Genomic DNA, 15,321 nt, shown 5'->3' on the forward strand with positions numbered 1-15,321 from the left:
GTGCAAGAGGAGCCTGTCCAAATACCATCTGCAGACGAAGGAGTGTCTACAAAACACACCAGGGACCTAGAAACCAACAGACCCATCCCACCTCTCCCAGGTTCAGCAATTCTTTCCTTCCTCGGAGGGCGTTTCTGATGGGACGAGCTGGGCCCGGGCGGATTCTGACCCCAACACCCCAACTCCAAACTTCGGTCCATCTGCCGCCAATGGTGACTTGGGTGGCGCGTTCCGGAGCAGACAGCCGTGCGCCCTCGGCGACCCGGTCCCTGCGCTCCGGCGCCCGCAGGTCCTCGCTCCCGGCTTCTGCACCTCCCGCTCCCGGACATCTGGCTGAGCCGCGCCTCCCTCTCCCCGCAGCCTCTGCCTGCCCCGCCTCCCCTCCCCACCCTTCCCTTGTTTGGGGCGGTAAGGTCAGAAGCGTTCAACAATTCAACGTGGGAAGTCTCTCAGAGGAAGTGCGGTCATAAATTTCACCCAACAAGAGGCTCCCATGAAGCCTGGGCTTGTTAGAAAACCTCCCAGCCGCTAATCGAGGGTTAGGCAGCTCCAGGGCGGGTGGGCTCCAGGGCAGCCAGGGAGCAAGGGTGAGGGCCTGGGGCTGCGGGTGCAGAGGGTTGTCGGGGTCCAAGTGTTCAGTGCCTTGCGTGCGTGGCTGTCGCTCTGCCCCTCTGGTATTGCCCGGCTGTATCACTACCCTTAGATGTGTCCAAACGGTCCTTGTGTGTATAAGACACACAGCCAAGCGCATTTGGGAGAGGGGGTTAGTCAGTTTCTCCTTACGTTGCAGCGGTACTTTAAACCCCGTCTGGGTTATTTTAAGCCTGAAGTTCTTGAAAGGAAACGTTTGAGTAAGTTAAGGCTATGTTGAATGCCGCGTTCCGTATGACCTTGCCATCTGAATGTGATGATGGTTCCCAGAAAAACAAATAGGCAAGAGGTTAAAGACAGAGTTCTAGGCCCAGCCCTTGCTGTGTGACTCTGAGTGAGTCACTGTATGTCTCTGAGCCCCCATTCTCCGCTGCAGAGTGAGGGAGTTGGAGGGTCGGTGGGCGTGAGGCAGCCCTAAGTCCCCCTGGGCTCTAACGGCCTCTGGTCTTTGCACCTCCTCCCTCTCCCTGCAGCACCAACAAGGTGAAAGAAGGGTCTGATCGAATTCAGCCTTTGTCCTGCTGTCATTTGTCATGGGAAGTCTTTCCAGGGACTGGCACTCTGACTTGGTTGGAAAGCCAAGGGTGTGGCTATTGAGCCCACAGCAATAGAAGGAAGGTTTGCAAGCCAAGTCTACACCTGCCCTGTGCTGTGCCCAGCAGAGGGGAGAGAGTTTGAGGATTATTTACTCCTGGAACTTTTGCTGCAATAAATAAAGCAATGCTGGAGGCTTGAAGGAGTTTAAAGACTAACAGGGGAGATAATAACAATTGCTACTATTCACCAGGCAGGGTTCTAAGTCCTTTGCATAAATTAACCCACTTAAGCCTCCCAACAGCTCCCTGAGGTTGGATACTACTATTAGCCCAGTTTGACAGATAGGTAAACTGAGGTACGGTGGGGTTAAATAATTTGCCTAAGATCATACTGCAGGGAAGAGGTAGAGAGGAGACTTGAACCACCACAAGCACAAAGATCAGCCCTGGGCCCTCGGCAAAGACGGCGCTTCCTATCCCGGGGACAGAGGGAGACAAGTCCGGGCATCCAAGAGAGCAGGAATCCCAGAGCAAAGGTCAAGAGTGGGCCGGGCGCGGTGGCTCAAGCCTGTAATCCCAGCACTTTGGGAGGCCGAGACGGGCGGATCACGAGGTCAGGAGATCGAGACCATCCTGGCTAGCATGGTGAAACCCCGTCTCTACTAAAAAAAAAAAAAAAAAAAAAAAAACTAGCCGGGCGAAGTGGCGGGCGCCTGTAGTCCCAGCTACTCCGGAGGCTGAGGCAGGAGAATGGCATAAACCCGGGAGGCGGAACTTGCAGTGAGCTGAGATCGGGCCACTGCACTCCAGCCCGGGCGACAGAGCAAGACTCCGTCTCAAAAAAAAAAAAAAAAAGAGAGGGACCGCAGGCAGAGTAAGGGGCCCAGGTGGCTGGTGCGCCTGCCCTGAGGATCAGATGTCTCTCTGGGGCGTTATGACTACTTAAAGCTCTAGGCTCAGATTTTCCATCAGGCCCCAGAAGAGCCACTTTGGGACAGCACGGAGACCTCAGAGCAATGAGCTCGACCGAGCGGGCTGTAGTTTGCAAAAGCTGCAGACCAGACAAGCTTCACCCTTCAGACCAAAAAGAAAAATCCCCTCTGGAGCCTGAATTGTTCGGCAAAAAAGATAAATGTATAAGCCAGTCCCAGATCTCAGAGCACCTCAATGGGACATGTGAATCATTTTCTGTAGATAATAAGGAACCCTTAAAAGAATAAGCCATTCTTGTTACAGCTTTTGAATGGTGATGGCTTTTGCCTGCAATCTCTGTATGTTTATGGCAAAATCATTATTTTGAGATGAATTATCTGGATAACTGTCGGAGACGAACTGCAGGCTGCATTTCACCACTGATGCTCTTTGCTTTACGCATGTGTTGCACGTATTCCCACCAGTTGGTGGTAAACTTTTGCATTTTTCAAGCCTCTCAGAGGACCGACCCACTTTCTGTGCAGTGTCAGAAGCTCAAGAGAGAAGCCAGAAGAAAAAGACACAGTAGCCTGTAGCCTTCGGTGCACATCTGCAAAGAATGCTTGCCTATTGCCACTATTGCATTCTGCCCGGGGTTTTATTCATTCATCTTCTAAGCCAGACTTCTGCCAAGTCCCCTCACTTGTCTGTAGAACATTTCCGTACTGGCTAAGGTTTTTCCATCTTACCTAGCCAAAGTTGTTTATATTCTCCCTGAGTGACAGAGCAAACAAAAGCTGGTCAAAAGCAAACACATAGGGTCTTCTGATCATTGAACCACTTTTGAATCTTTCATTGACAAAATCTCCACAGCGAAGAACACCTGCAATAGGTGTCAAGCACAAATGCTTCTTCATCAATGGTTGCTTGCATCGACAAGGGCTCGGAAAGATAAGACCCCAACTGTTCCCTCAGAAAAGCGTTTGTGTTTCAGCTCATCTGGGATTGGAGAGCCCATTTCTTCCTGATGTGTGTCACTTGGAGGCCTCCAACCTGCAAACATCAGGATAGCTGCTTCCCTGCAAAATTAGGCAGCTGCAGGTTGACTCGAGTCCGTGTCTCCCGAGCCAGAATGTGGGACGATGCAATTGAATAAATGTGGGATGCTTTCTGCAGAGCATAATTCTACACGAGGACTCCTACAGACATACATACACACTGAGAGAGGCCAAGAGAGGATAATTTGGGATAAAAATGCCACAATCTCATGGCCTCAACACCAAACTGGTACTGATCCAATTCTTCCCGAAATGAAATGTGATGTTTCTGAATTCCTTCTGGCTGCCACTGAAAGCCCCCGCTTTTCCTGGTGACTGCAGGAGGCTGCAATGTGGTGGGGGTGGGGCACGGAGTGCTGGGCGCTAAGCTCCCTCCTGGCTTCACATAAAGGAAGCAAAATCAAAATCCAAGCCTGAAAAAAAAAAAAAAGAAAACTAAATTTAATTGGCTAGGAAACAGGATTCCTGGGGCCTCTGCTTTCCCAGCTTCCAGAGAAGGATTTAGGCTGGGACACTTCCCCGCCCTCAGGACAAAAAGAGAGAGAGAAAAAAAAAGGATTAAATTCGGGTTGGGTCTGGCTAGTACAAATTGCATGCAGAGTATACAGTTGCTTTGCATATTGCATGTGCTTTCATGGAGAGGGAAAACGGGGGAAGAGGGAGGGCAGGGACACTGAAGAGGGGAAAAAATGAAAAAAACAACTTGCTGTTTTCATATGGTCGGATAGAACTGTTTTGTCTCTGTAACTGTGCAGAATGTCAATGGTAGGCACCGTGTCGTGACAAGATTTTTTTTTTTAAGTTAAGCTAAGCTCACACCCGAGCTGTAGCCCCCCGAGGTACTGCAGCTTTAATTGTGTTCAGTATGATCTACAGAACAATATGTCTTGATAAATCTGAATGGCAACCCAGCGCACGGCTCCCCTTGGCATTGCTGCAAAGCCAGGCCTCGCTTTAGTGAACCCGTTCAGGAATGTGGGTTAATTCGACGACCCTTTTTACCCCCACAGCTCTGTTTTTGTGAGGTTGGCAGAAACTGACACGTTTTCTTTTGCTTAATTAAGTTGTTCAGTAGAAGGCTGGTCAAACAGTTGCATCTACGTGGGGAGTCTGGAGATGCACAGAAAGCCGTGGGCGTTTCCAACATAAAAAGGGGGATTCTGTTATTGTTTGGGTGTAGACGGGTCATTTTTTCAAAGTTACTGCTGCCTGAGTGACCACAACCCTGTGCGCAGCCCTGAAAGGACATTAAAGCTGCTTAAATACAACTACCTTGGGTTTACTTTTTAAAAGAGAGAGAGAGAGAGAGGGAAAGAACAAGCAGGAGAGAAACGAAGCGGTCTCATTTATGTAGCATTTTATTTCTTTCCGGACTTTTTTTTTTTTTAAGGCAAAGAGTGAGCTCATTTACATAAGAGATGCCCATACATTATGAATTACAGCTAGTATGATCAAACTCTGTTTCCAATCAGTAAAACAGAACTGGTACCATACCCATAGAAATTGCACTGGCCTTCTGAACAGAGGAGAGGGATCTAATCACCCTTACGCCAGACACCGGGGTTAGGAAAATGTCTAAAATCCCTGTTGATGAAATTCCCGCTTTCATTCCTTGTTGATGTTATGACAGCCACACACAGTATCAGTCTCATGGATTCTCAAAGGAACTGAGGGCCTGATTGGAGGCCTTCTCCATCACGTCTCTGTCCCTTTTTGAAGCCTCCTATATTTCTATTCAAATGTATCATTGACATGCAGATCCCCCCTGGATTTTCTGTGGCTATTTGGTCCCAGCAAGAGTTTTTCTTGTTGCACATACTGTGTGATATATTTAAGAGGAGGCATGTGGAGGCACTGGCACCTGGGCTTTGGGGTCCTAGTGCTAACGATGAATGGCTTTGGTCTACTGTATGCCCTAAGTTGTTCCTATTGATGCCCCTGTGCCTCAGTTTATCCATAACAGCAGATGCTCAATGTGGATACTTAGCAGGCACCTAATATATACATTTCTGAGTTTCAGCTGCCCTCTTTCTCCCTCTGCAATAAAGCAATAATTGGAAAACTCACTGATTCCACAGCACCTGGCACCATCACTGTGCTGATAATCAACACCATGATTTTCAGCAGTTATGAAGCCCGGGCACCCGTTGGTGAAGCATCAGGCTTGCAGAGCTGCTCAAGGGATGTTTGTACATACCTGGTCTTGCAGAGAGCCATTATGCCTGCTTGGAAGCCAGGCACTCCAGTTTTCCACCAAGTCCCAGCAGTTTTTGGAAAGCCTAAAGATCAGCCTCTTCCTTCTCCAGAGAGAAAAGACTTCATGGTCAAACATTTCAAGAGACTTCACCATGACTTTTTACTTCTCTTAATATACAAGAAAGAGTAGGCAATTCTTTGATTGATGTTAGTTGCATGAATGGCAAAATGATTCTTAGGCCAAAGAACAATCCATTTTGGAGTATAAATGACTTGGATCAGCAGTCTACACTGATATCTGATATCAGTCTGTTTATTGTATTCTTTTTTTTTTTTTTTTTTTTTTTTTGAGACGGGAGTCTTGCTCTGTCTCCCGGGCTGGGAGTGGCAGTGGCCCGGATCTCAGCTCACTGCAAGCTCCCTCCGGGTTTAGCGCCCATTCGTCAACTAGCCCCTCAGCCTCCCCAGTACGCTGGGACTACAGGCGCCCGCCACCTAGGCCCGGCCTAGTTTTTTTATGTATTTTTTACGTAGAGACGGGGTTTCACACCGTGTTAGCTCAGGATGGTCTCGATCTCCTGACCTCCGTGGATCTGCCCGTCTCGGCCTCCCCAAAGTGCCCTGGGATTACAGGCTTGAGCACCGCAACCCGGCCCAGCTGGTTTTTTTTTTTTTTAACAAACAAAAAAAAAACAAAACAGGGTCTCACTATGTCACCCAGGCTGGAGAGCAATGGCATGATCATGGCTCACTACAGCCTTGATCTCCTGGACTCAAGCCATCCTCCCACCTCAGCCTCCTTAGTAGCTGGGACTACTACAGGCATTCACCCCCTTACCTGGCTAATTTTTTTTTTACTTTTTGTAGAGATGCATTGCCGAGATTGGTCTTGACTCCTACGCTCAATCGATCCTCTCACCTCAGCCTTCCAAAGTGCTGGGATTACAGGCCACCGTGCCCAGCTTGGTTTTTCATTACAAGCAATACCTGCTTACTCCTCATATTTTGCCAGAGTTGATTATAGATTTATACTCAAGACACCAAGCTCCTATATTTAGGTTGTGTATATTCAGGTTCCCAAAAATACACAAGAATTTGCCTAGATTTCAAGGTGCTTCCAACCTCTAAGTAGAGAGGATAGGGAGATTTTGAAGGCCTGTTTTGCACAACCATTCCCAAATGACTTATTACTCTGCAGAACCAAAGCCTGGCTGCACAAAAAAAAATGCAAAATGCTTCCCCGGGTTCTGGTGGTTGATGTTTAAGGACCACACAGGACACTGGTCTGCGGTGTCCCTATCTTACTTCTCCCTTATTGATGGCTCGAGGAAGACCCCAAAATCTGGGTCTGGTCCACTGATCTTCACGGTCTTAGAGCCACGATACTTAGGTCACCTGCCTTACTTTTAGGTCACCTGCCTTACTGCAAAAAAGTCACACTCAAAACTACGCACAAGTCTCACATACAACTTTTAAATCGCAGCTGACTGGCTGGTCTTAGCACCTTTTAAAGAGAGAAGTTGTGGGAAGCGAGTGAAGGCCTGAGCAGATGGGAGCCGAGATGGCCGGGCGGCAAGTGGCTGCCGGAGTCATGCCACCTGGCCATCTTCCCACAGTCTGGAGGGGGTGTGTGTGGCTGGCAGTTCCATTCCCGTTTGAGGTGGCGGGCCCTCTCCCCCTTTCCAATTCCCTGACAGCCCGGGCAGATTTTCCTTTGGCTTTTGAAAATCCAGGACATATTATTCCTCAAAGTCGCCAAGTTCCAGCTGCTAGAGAGAGCTGGCCTTTCGCTCTGTTGCCCCACCATCAAGCCTACATCTTTACACCCAGGGAAACAGAAGGCCTTCCTCCATGCGGGCAAGCCCACAAGAGTTCGGATGCTGCCGCTCGGGTCCTGCAGACAGAGGGGAGGATTCACAAGGACTGGCCAGGAGCCATCCCACTAGCCCTGGCACTTGCAGCTCCACATGGAGCTCTGCGGCTCTTCAGGACAAAGAGGAGTGTTTTTATCAGCCCAACGTTCTGCTGACAAATGCATAATAAACTGACAGAAAGCGACCAAGCAGCATTTCAAAACCCCCAGTTACAGGAGAGGCCAAGCCTGAGTGGAGATGGTCACTTTCTGCAGGTGTTCGGCCAGTGTCCCTGCATTTGCATGTATTTGCATATACTGTCAAACAGTTGGCTGACAGAAAGTCTGAGGAGGTCTGGACACAGCCCAAACCTGTCAGTGGCTTTCTCCTTGCCAGTCAAGGTTGGCTCTGGCTGCAATTAAGGCAGGAAACGAATACTTCTGACATTGCAATATACCCAGCCACAGCTGGGCGAAGTTAAATGGAAAAGGGGGCTTTATTTAGAAAGACAAGATGCATGCTGGAAAAAAAAGATGGGGAAGGCCAAGAGTGGTTAAATGCTCAGAAAGTGACACTCTACACTCATTCTGCAAAAGGAAACAAATATTTTTCAGTCCTTCCAGGTTGCTGTGCTGTGGTGTTATTTGTTGTTGTTGTTGTTGTTGTTGTTGCTTGGGGTGAGTGAGCAGATTTCCCTACTGAGTGAGGCCAATTCAGCATGCGAGAGGAGCTTGCCAGACACGACACCTTTTATCTTCAGAGTATCATCTCAGGAAGCAGGGAGGAAGTGCATCTCCAAACCGCATTTCCGTGACACACGTGCTACCCCATAAGGCTCCACTGTTCCGTTCAGTGTTGGCAAATAGGTAGCCATGGCTGGGAGGGGGTGAGAAAATCGGAGGGGGCCGCGCACAAGTGTTATGTTGTCCCCCCACTGCCCTGCACAAGGGTTACAGCTCATATTAGCATATGGATTGCCATGGGAAAGAAACAAAATCAGGGCCTTCACTACTGTAAGAGTGAATGGCCTCAAGAGATGGAGGGGCGGGGAAGGAAGAAAGCCGGAGAGGAAGGTGGTGGTGGTTCCTGTTGTTTTTAAGAACACATGAGATTTATATTTTTGGAGGCCTGTGTCCTTCTGAGATGTTGTTTTACAGATTCTTTAAGCGAGACCTAACAATTTATTAAATACTTCATCTCTAAACAGTGGTGGGCACTAGAGTTTCATGAGCAGCAAACAATAGATGCTGTTTATTCGCCAACAATACAGACACTGTTTAGCTCCGGACTGCAAGTGGCTGAGCCATCTGGCTCCTATCTCCACAGTAAAACATTGTCCGTGACACAAAAAATGACTACATCCCCAGGACAAACTAGTGTGACCTCTAAATAAAGCCTTCCTCTGAAGCTATGATATCACACTGCACAGGGGACACCAGCACAATTGAATCTGGTCACCAAAAGCCCAAGTGAGATAGGACTATGTAAATGGAATTTTATAGGAGACTTTTTGTCCTCCGGGGCAAACCATCCAGATCCGTCCACAGCACTGAAACATCTTTTTCATTCACCCCTGGGACAACAGTGTGGTTCTATTTGGCGATTGGCAGTCCTCTTTCTCCCGCGCCCTACCCAGGAAGCACACGTCCGTGTTCCCGAGGCAGCACCTGCAGCCTTTGCTTCCAGCAACTTTTCACTGATGCGGGCCCCACCTGCACCAGCCTTTTTGCTGATATTTCAGAAACAAGCGGCCCTTTCTCCTCCCTGCCAGGGAGAAGGCCCAAGTTTGCCAGCTTCTTCACAAATAGCCAAACAAGTCACTCTCAGCCTTGCGCCACCTGAATGCCCGCTTCACGAGGCAAACAAGTATACACACACACACACACACACAGACATACACACACAGACACACACACACTCCAGCACCCTGTCCAAGAAAGGGGCCATTTCAATGGAAGAAGTGTCATTCTCCGGAAAAGACCCAATTCAGTCGCTACCAGCAAGGCATTTGTGTGGCTGTTTGGTGGGAAAATTTCATTACAGAAATTGAGACATGATGAAGAACAGACCAAAAAGCTGGCTTGGCTTAAGCCTTCCACCTTTTCCAATTCCTGTTTGTTTTGTTTTTCAGAGCGAGAAACCCTGACCCACCCCTATGCATAAAACATTTTGCACACACGATGCTTCATAAAATAAGATCTCTCAGTGATTTCCCCGTGCAAGCAGGTATTGGACCATTTTGCAGCCGGAGCCACCTGAGATGTGACACACTCAGCACCTTGTTGGAGATAGACAGGAGAGGGTGAATTCCTCTGTGAACTTTTGCCATCCCCGTCACCTCACACAAACTACTTAACTGCTCAGCACCCATCCTCAGGTGTAACAAAAGGGATAACATTTCCTTCTTCACAGGAACTAAATTTGGAAAATAGGTGAGAAATGCTTACCATAATGCCTTATATATAGTGAGGGCTTAATAAATGAAAGCTCTTACAATAATGATAACAGATAATGGTAACATTGTTTCTATGACTCCTGGAATTTCAGTGGGAAAACAGCTTCCAGGATACCAGTCACTCATTTAAATAAATATTGACCCTTGATAATAGTAATGTTTATTGACCGGGCACAGTGGCTTATGCTTGTAATCCCAGCACTTAGGGAGGCTGAAGTGGGTGGAACACTTGAGGTCAAGAGTTCAAGACCAGCCTGGCCAACATGGTGAAACCCTATCTCTACTAAAAATACAAAAATTAGACAGGTTTGGTAATGTAATCCCAGCTACTCAGGAAACTGAGGAAGGAGAATCGCTTGAACCTAGGAGGTGGAGGTTGCAGTGAGCTGAGATTGAGCCACTGTACTCCAGTCTGGGTGTCAGAGTGAGACTCTGTCTTAAAAAAAAAAAAAAAAAAAAAAGTAACATTTATTATCATCATTACCATCTATCATTCACCCTTGCTAAATTATTTGGCAAAGTTGGATTAGAAACTGCTAATCTGCTAGTGAGCTTATCCTTTTCCTATTTCTGAGGTAGAGCTTTCTTCATGAGGCATGAAAATGGCCAAAATTGTATATTGTTATTTCTGTAAGAGTCATAGTCATTTGTTTTAAAGAATAAGAATGCACAGTTGCTGTATCTTAAATATAAAGTCATAGGGATGACTTGATATCTTAAAATGATTTCTTTCCTTTTGCTTCAGTTCCAATTAATCCCAAGATTTTAATTGCTTGCAGTTAACTTAGGAGTAATCTTTGCATTTATAGCTGGTGGGTTTCTAAAAATGAAGCTGTTTGGTTGAAATTATGAAAGCTGATTTTCCCCAGTTAGTTGAGAGAACACAAACTGGACCCAGAGCCTAGGAAACAATCTTTGTAAAAAAGTCACAAATGCCAGCTGGGTGTAGTGGCTCACACCTGTAATCCCAGCACTTTGGGAGGCCGAGGCAGGAGATCACTTGCGGTCAGGAGTTTCAGACCAGCCTGGCCAATATGGTGAAACCCTGTCTCTACTAAAAATAGAAAAACTAGTCAGATATGGTGGTGCGTGCCTGTAATCCCAGCTACTTGGGAGGCTGAGGCAGGAGAATCGCTTGTACCCAGGAGGTGAAGGTTGCAGTGAGCCAAGATCGTGCCACTGCACTCCAGCATGGGTGACAGAACGAGATTCTGTCTCAAAAAAAAATATTTTTCAATCACAAATGCCATATTTAACCAAATGTAAACTGAGTTATGGGCCCTTGGCAGTCCAACCTTTGTGATAGGTATATAAATCAATTTAACAGGACATGACGATATGGCTTCAGTTACCATCTACAGAACTCCTCCAGACATTTTCAGTAGAAATATAAAGTATTCCCAGAATATCAAAGCTAGTGGAAATTTCCATATGGAAAACCTTCTAGACTTTATATCTTTGGAAGAATGCAAAATATTCACTGTTTACTCACAAATTTCCACCTCTGTTTTGTTAGATTGTTTCATGTTGGTTTTGCCTTAATACTTACATGTGGAAGCTGTTGCACACATTGTATTATTTCCATGAATCCTGGTTAATTTCAGCAGGAAAACTGCTCCCAGGGTGACAGTCAACCATGCAAACAAATGCTGCCCTGGGAATCTGGGACCTATGAGAAGTCCAGCTAAGGACATACATGAATCCAATTAAACTTAGAAATACACATTTTGGATGGGAAGGCAAGGTCAAATCCTCTCATATATTGTTGGTGGAAATGCAGTTTAAAATAACCTTTGTAGAGAGTAATTTGATAGTCTCTACCAACATGTAAAATGTTTACACCCTCTGATCCAGGAATTCTACTTCTGGGACCATATTCTACTGAGCTATTCCTTCAAAGTGTGCAAGAACATATGTACAAGGGGGTTGATTATAATATTATTTGAAAAAATGAAACATGATGATAACCTAAGTGTCCATCAATAGAGCACTGTTTGAATAACTTACAGTGCATCGGTTAAAAAGAATGATGGGGAGCCATATGTATAACATGCCCTATAACAACATCTATATCTATATGTCCTTATATAAAATTATCTAGAAGAGGCTGGGCACAGTGGCTCACACCTATAATCACAGCACTTTGGGAGGCCAAGATGGTCAGATCATTGGAGCCCAGGAGTTCCAGACCAGCCTGGGCAACAATGGTGAAACCCCGTCTTTAAAATATACAAAAATTAGCCAGGCATAGTGGAGCATGCCTATAGTCCCAGCTACTTGGGAGGCTGAGGTGGGAGGATCACCTGAGCCCAGGAGGTCGAGGCTGGAGAGACCATGATTGTGCCACTGCACTCTAACCTGGGCAACAGAGTGAGAACCTGTGTCAAAAAAATGAAAATATAATTATCTAGAAGAATGCATGCAATGCCATCCAGAAGATGAAAAGAGGAGGATTTTGTTTTTACAGAATGCCCTTTCATGGTATTTGCATTTTTTTAAATCAAAAAGTCATAATCCTTTTGGACTTTAAAGTACCATGGGTAGCACAAATAAAAAAAATACATTTCCCGGTCACTGTTCATTGTAAGGCTGCTGATATTCCTTGGCATAGGGGACATGAACTTTACAAGGGAGAAGGAAAGAAGAGCTGGCCAGCAAAACTTCCTGGATGCCCACTGTGAGAACGGGTTGACGCCAAAGGTTGAGGGAGTTACGGCCAAAGAGAAAAACTAATCCCTTCCCCTAAGAGACTTACCATGGCATAAGAAGTCTGTGGCTAGAGTAAATATAATATGGAAGGGCTGAGTGATTTGACTTACCCCATCTGTGGGGTTTTAATTGTTTGTGATTTGCTGGTTCTGCAACAATACAAGCTATCTAATGTGGTGCTCAAGAGCTGAGCTCTGGGGTTCCACTATGGCCAGCTCTACACTTGCTGGCTGGGGAACTTTGCTACTTAGTATCTCTGGGCTTCATTTCCTTCTCTGTAAAATACTCAGATTATCTACCTCACAGGGCTGATATAAAACACTTAACACAGAGCCTGGTGTCTACTGCATACTAGGCACTATGAATCTAGCTATTGTTTTGTTATTGTTGCTACAATAATATTTATATTATTGTTATTCTACAACTAATTTATGTATCCACTGCCCTTCACACAGAAGAGACAGCACGGTGTAGTCTGTATTTCTTTTTTTTTTTTTTTTTTTTTTTTTTCTTTTTTTTTCTTTTTGAGACGGAGTCTCGCTCTGTCACCCGGGTTGGAGTGCAGTGACCGGATCTCAGCTCACTGCAAGCTCCGCCTCCCGGGTTTATGCCATTCTCCTGCCTCAGCCTCCGCAGTAGCTGGGACTACAGGCGCCCACCACCGGCTAGTTTTTTGTATTTTTTTAGTAGATACGGGGTTTCACAGTGTTAGCCAGGATGGTCTCAATCTCCCGACCTCGTGATCCGCCCGTCTCGGCCTCCCAAAGTGCTGGGATTACAGGCTTGAGCCACCGCGCCCGGCCTGTAGTCTGTATTTCTGAGGATTCAGGGATCCACACAGGTAGGCTCGCGTTTTGAGTTACCTCTGCAACAGGAGGGTTTGCGCTTCAGCAGCCACACTCTCGGCCCACACCCCTGATCTGCATTTTCAACACGGCAGATTGGGGTAGGAATCTAGGGCCATGCAACAAAGGCAGGTTCACTTGTAAATGCTGAGGCAGAAACAGGCAGTTGTTTAAACAAGATGGCATTAAATCTACAAAAAAAAAAAAAAAAAACCCCCGCCATGCCCAGAGCCACCTCCCAGGTGACCCTGGCCCATGGCATGGCGTCTCCTGCCAAGGACACAGGGCTCCCCTCCCCGGCGCAGTGTGTGGCAAAGCTAGAGCTAGTTTCAGTGTTGAGACACCCCTGCCTCCCCCGCTGCCTTCACCCGATAATGTTTCTGTTTCTTCCTGGGTTCCTCCTCCATCCTTCTGGCTTCATTCCGGCAATTTGCACATGGCCCTCATGGGCCACCGTACCCTGCACCCTACATGTCTTTTTTGTAGTATCACCTGCCTTCACTTGAGCGATTCACTCTTCCAATTCCAATCCCCACAAGAAGAATTTAGAGGGTCCCACTCATCTTTTCAAGTTAGGAAAACCAGTCAAAAATTATCAGCAGGTGGTATAGACAGTGGCCCTTTAAGCCTATTATGGGGCGGTGGGTGGGCAGGCCGTGACTGACACCTCTAGCAACCAATGAGACTGAGGAAAGAGACTCTCCTGCCTTCCAATTGGTCAGCCCTGGCTTTTAAAGGCCCTGAGCTGACCAGACGCTATCCTCCCACCTCGCAGGTGCAGAGGGACCTACGGGGCCAGTGGAATGTTTGGCTCTGTTTTCTGTGACTAAAATATAATTGTATTTGTGATCTAGAAAGCACATTACTTTTTCCCCATAGCTATTTTATTACCAGCTGTAAGTCATACCAATGATGACCCAAATCATTCTTGTACGTTTATCTTGTTTTCATTACTAATACCAATGCTTTACCTGCATATAGTCTCTTACTTTTGATAAACTACTTTCACACATGCTAACTTGGAAAATATATGAAATGAAGCATATCTTACTCTCTCCTTTCCATAGAGAAAGAGAATGAAGCTCAGAGAGGTTCAGTAATTTGCCCAAGGTCACACAGCTAGAAAAGTGAGACCGGGATTAGAATCCAGCTTTTGGACTCTTAAGTCAACCCTCCTTCCATGTTTTTCAACGTTTTATGCGGTATTCAGAAAAATATTTCCCAAATAAATGAGATCTCACTTTCCCCTCTCTCTCATGTTTCCCATTTTGGAAACCTTTACAGTTTAAGGGTCAAGACAGTAGATAAAGTTTTTTAAAACATAAACTTTCCACAAGTGCAGAAGTAAAATTTCTTAATAAATAGGAAAAGATTGAGGACAGATATATGAATACACTGATGAAACAATACTTATAAGATGGGCCTGGCAGGAAGTAACAGTGTCCTACACAAATTCTCGCTGTTGAAGGAATGCCCCATCATTACAGCAGAGGGGGTCATAGACACAGGCTTTATGCCTCGTGCTGAATGTCTAACCGCACGCAGAATTAGTGACCCATGGACAGAGCCTCTTACCCCTCCCCAGCCTCTGTGCAATGGAGACGGCTGTGTCTGCTCCTCTCTGGCCTCTGAGCAGAGAGGAGTGACCCAAAAGGATAGGCTGGCTTTGGACTCTGTCCTCCTGTAGGATATCAGAACTAGGTGGAAACCCTCATGCACGTTGAATGTGGTGGCTCTGGCGACACTCTGGGCCCACATCTTTGCTTCTGGCCACATGTTTATGGTTCTGAAACTTATCACTGGGTGGCAGTTTGCCAGAAAATAGGGAAAATGGGATCATAGGGGTTCCCAGCATGCCCAGAGCCAGCTCCCAGGTGACCCTGGCCCTGTGAACAAAGTTCACACCAAAACGAGGAAGAGCTTTCCTGCCCCACCTCTCTTCTCATATTTGGGGCCAGTCGGGTGGGGAGAAACTTTCTTACCACATGCGGCCTGTGTACTCTGGTCTGGTGGGATAGCAAGGTTTTGCTGTGCACAGGTCAGGCCCCAGGTGTCCTCCTTCCCTCCACTCAGCTACTGACAAATATAGCTCTTCCTTTGTTTTGC

At 46.7% G+C, this 15,321-nt stretch overlaps 1 long non-coding RNA gene across 1 annotated transcript; it reads right to left on the minus strand.

The window, feature by feature from the left end:
* Nucleotides 1-2,536: 2,536 nt before the first annotated feature.
* On the minus strand, nt 2,537-15,284 carry LOC108536831 (uncharacterized). Its single transcript, XR_001887630.1, has 3 exons — nt 15,198-15,284; nt 5,225-5,457; nt 2,537-3,570 (listed from the first exon to the last, which is right to left on the minus strand). It is a non-coding gene; the product is annotated as an uncharacterized LOC108536831 (long non-coding RNA).
* Nucleotides 15,285-15,321: the final 37 nt, after the last annotated feature.

The sequence above is a fragment of the Rhinopithecus bieti genome, unplaced genomic scaffold (assembly GCF_001698545.2).
Source record: "Rhinopithecus bieti isolate Rb0 unplaced genomic scaffold, ASM169854v2 scaffold_13207, whole genome shotgun sequence".
In the NCBI taxonomy this organism is placed as follows: domain Eukaryota; kingdom Metazoa; phylum Chordata; class Mammalia; order Primates; family Cercopithecidae; genus Rhinopithecus; species Rhinopithecus bieti.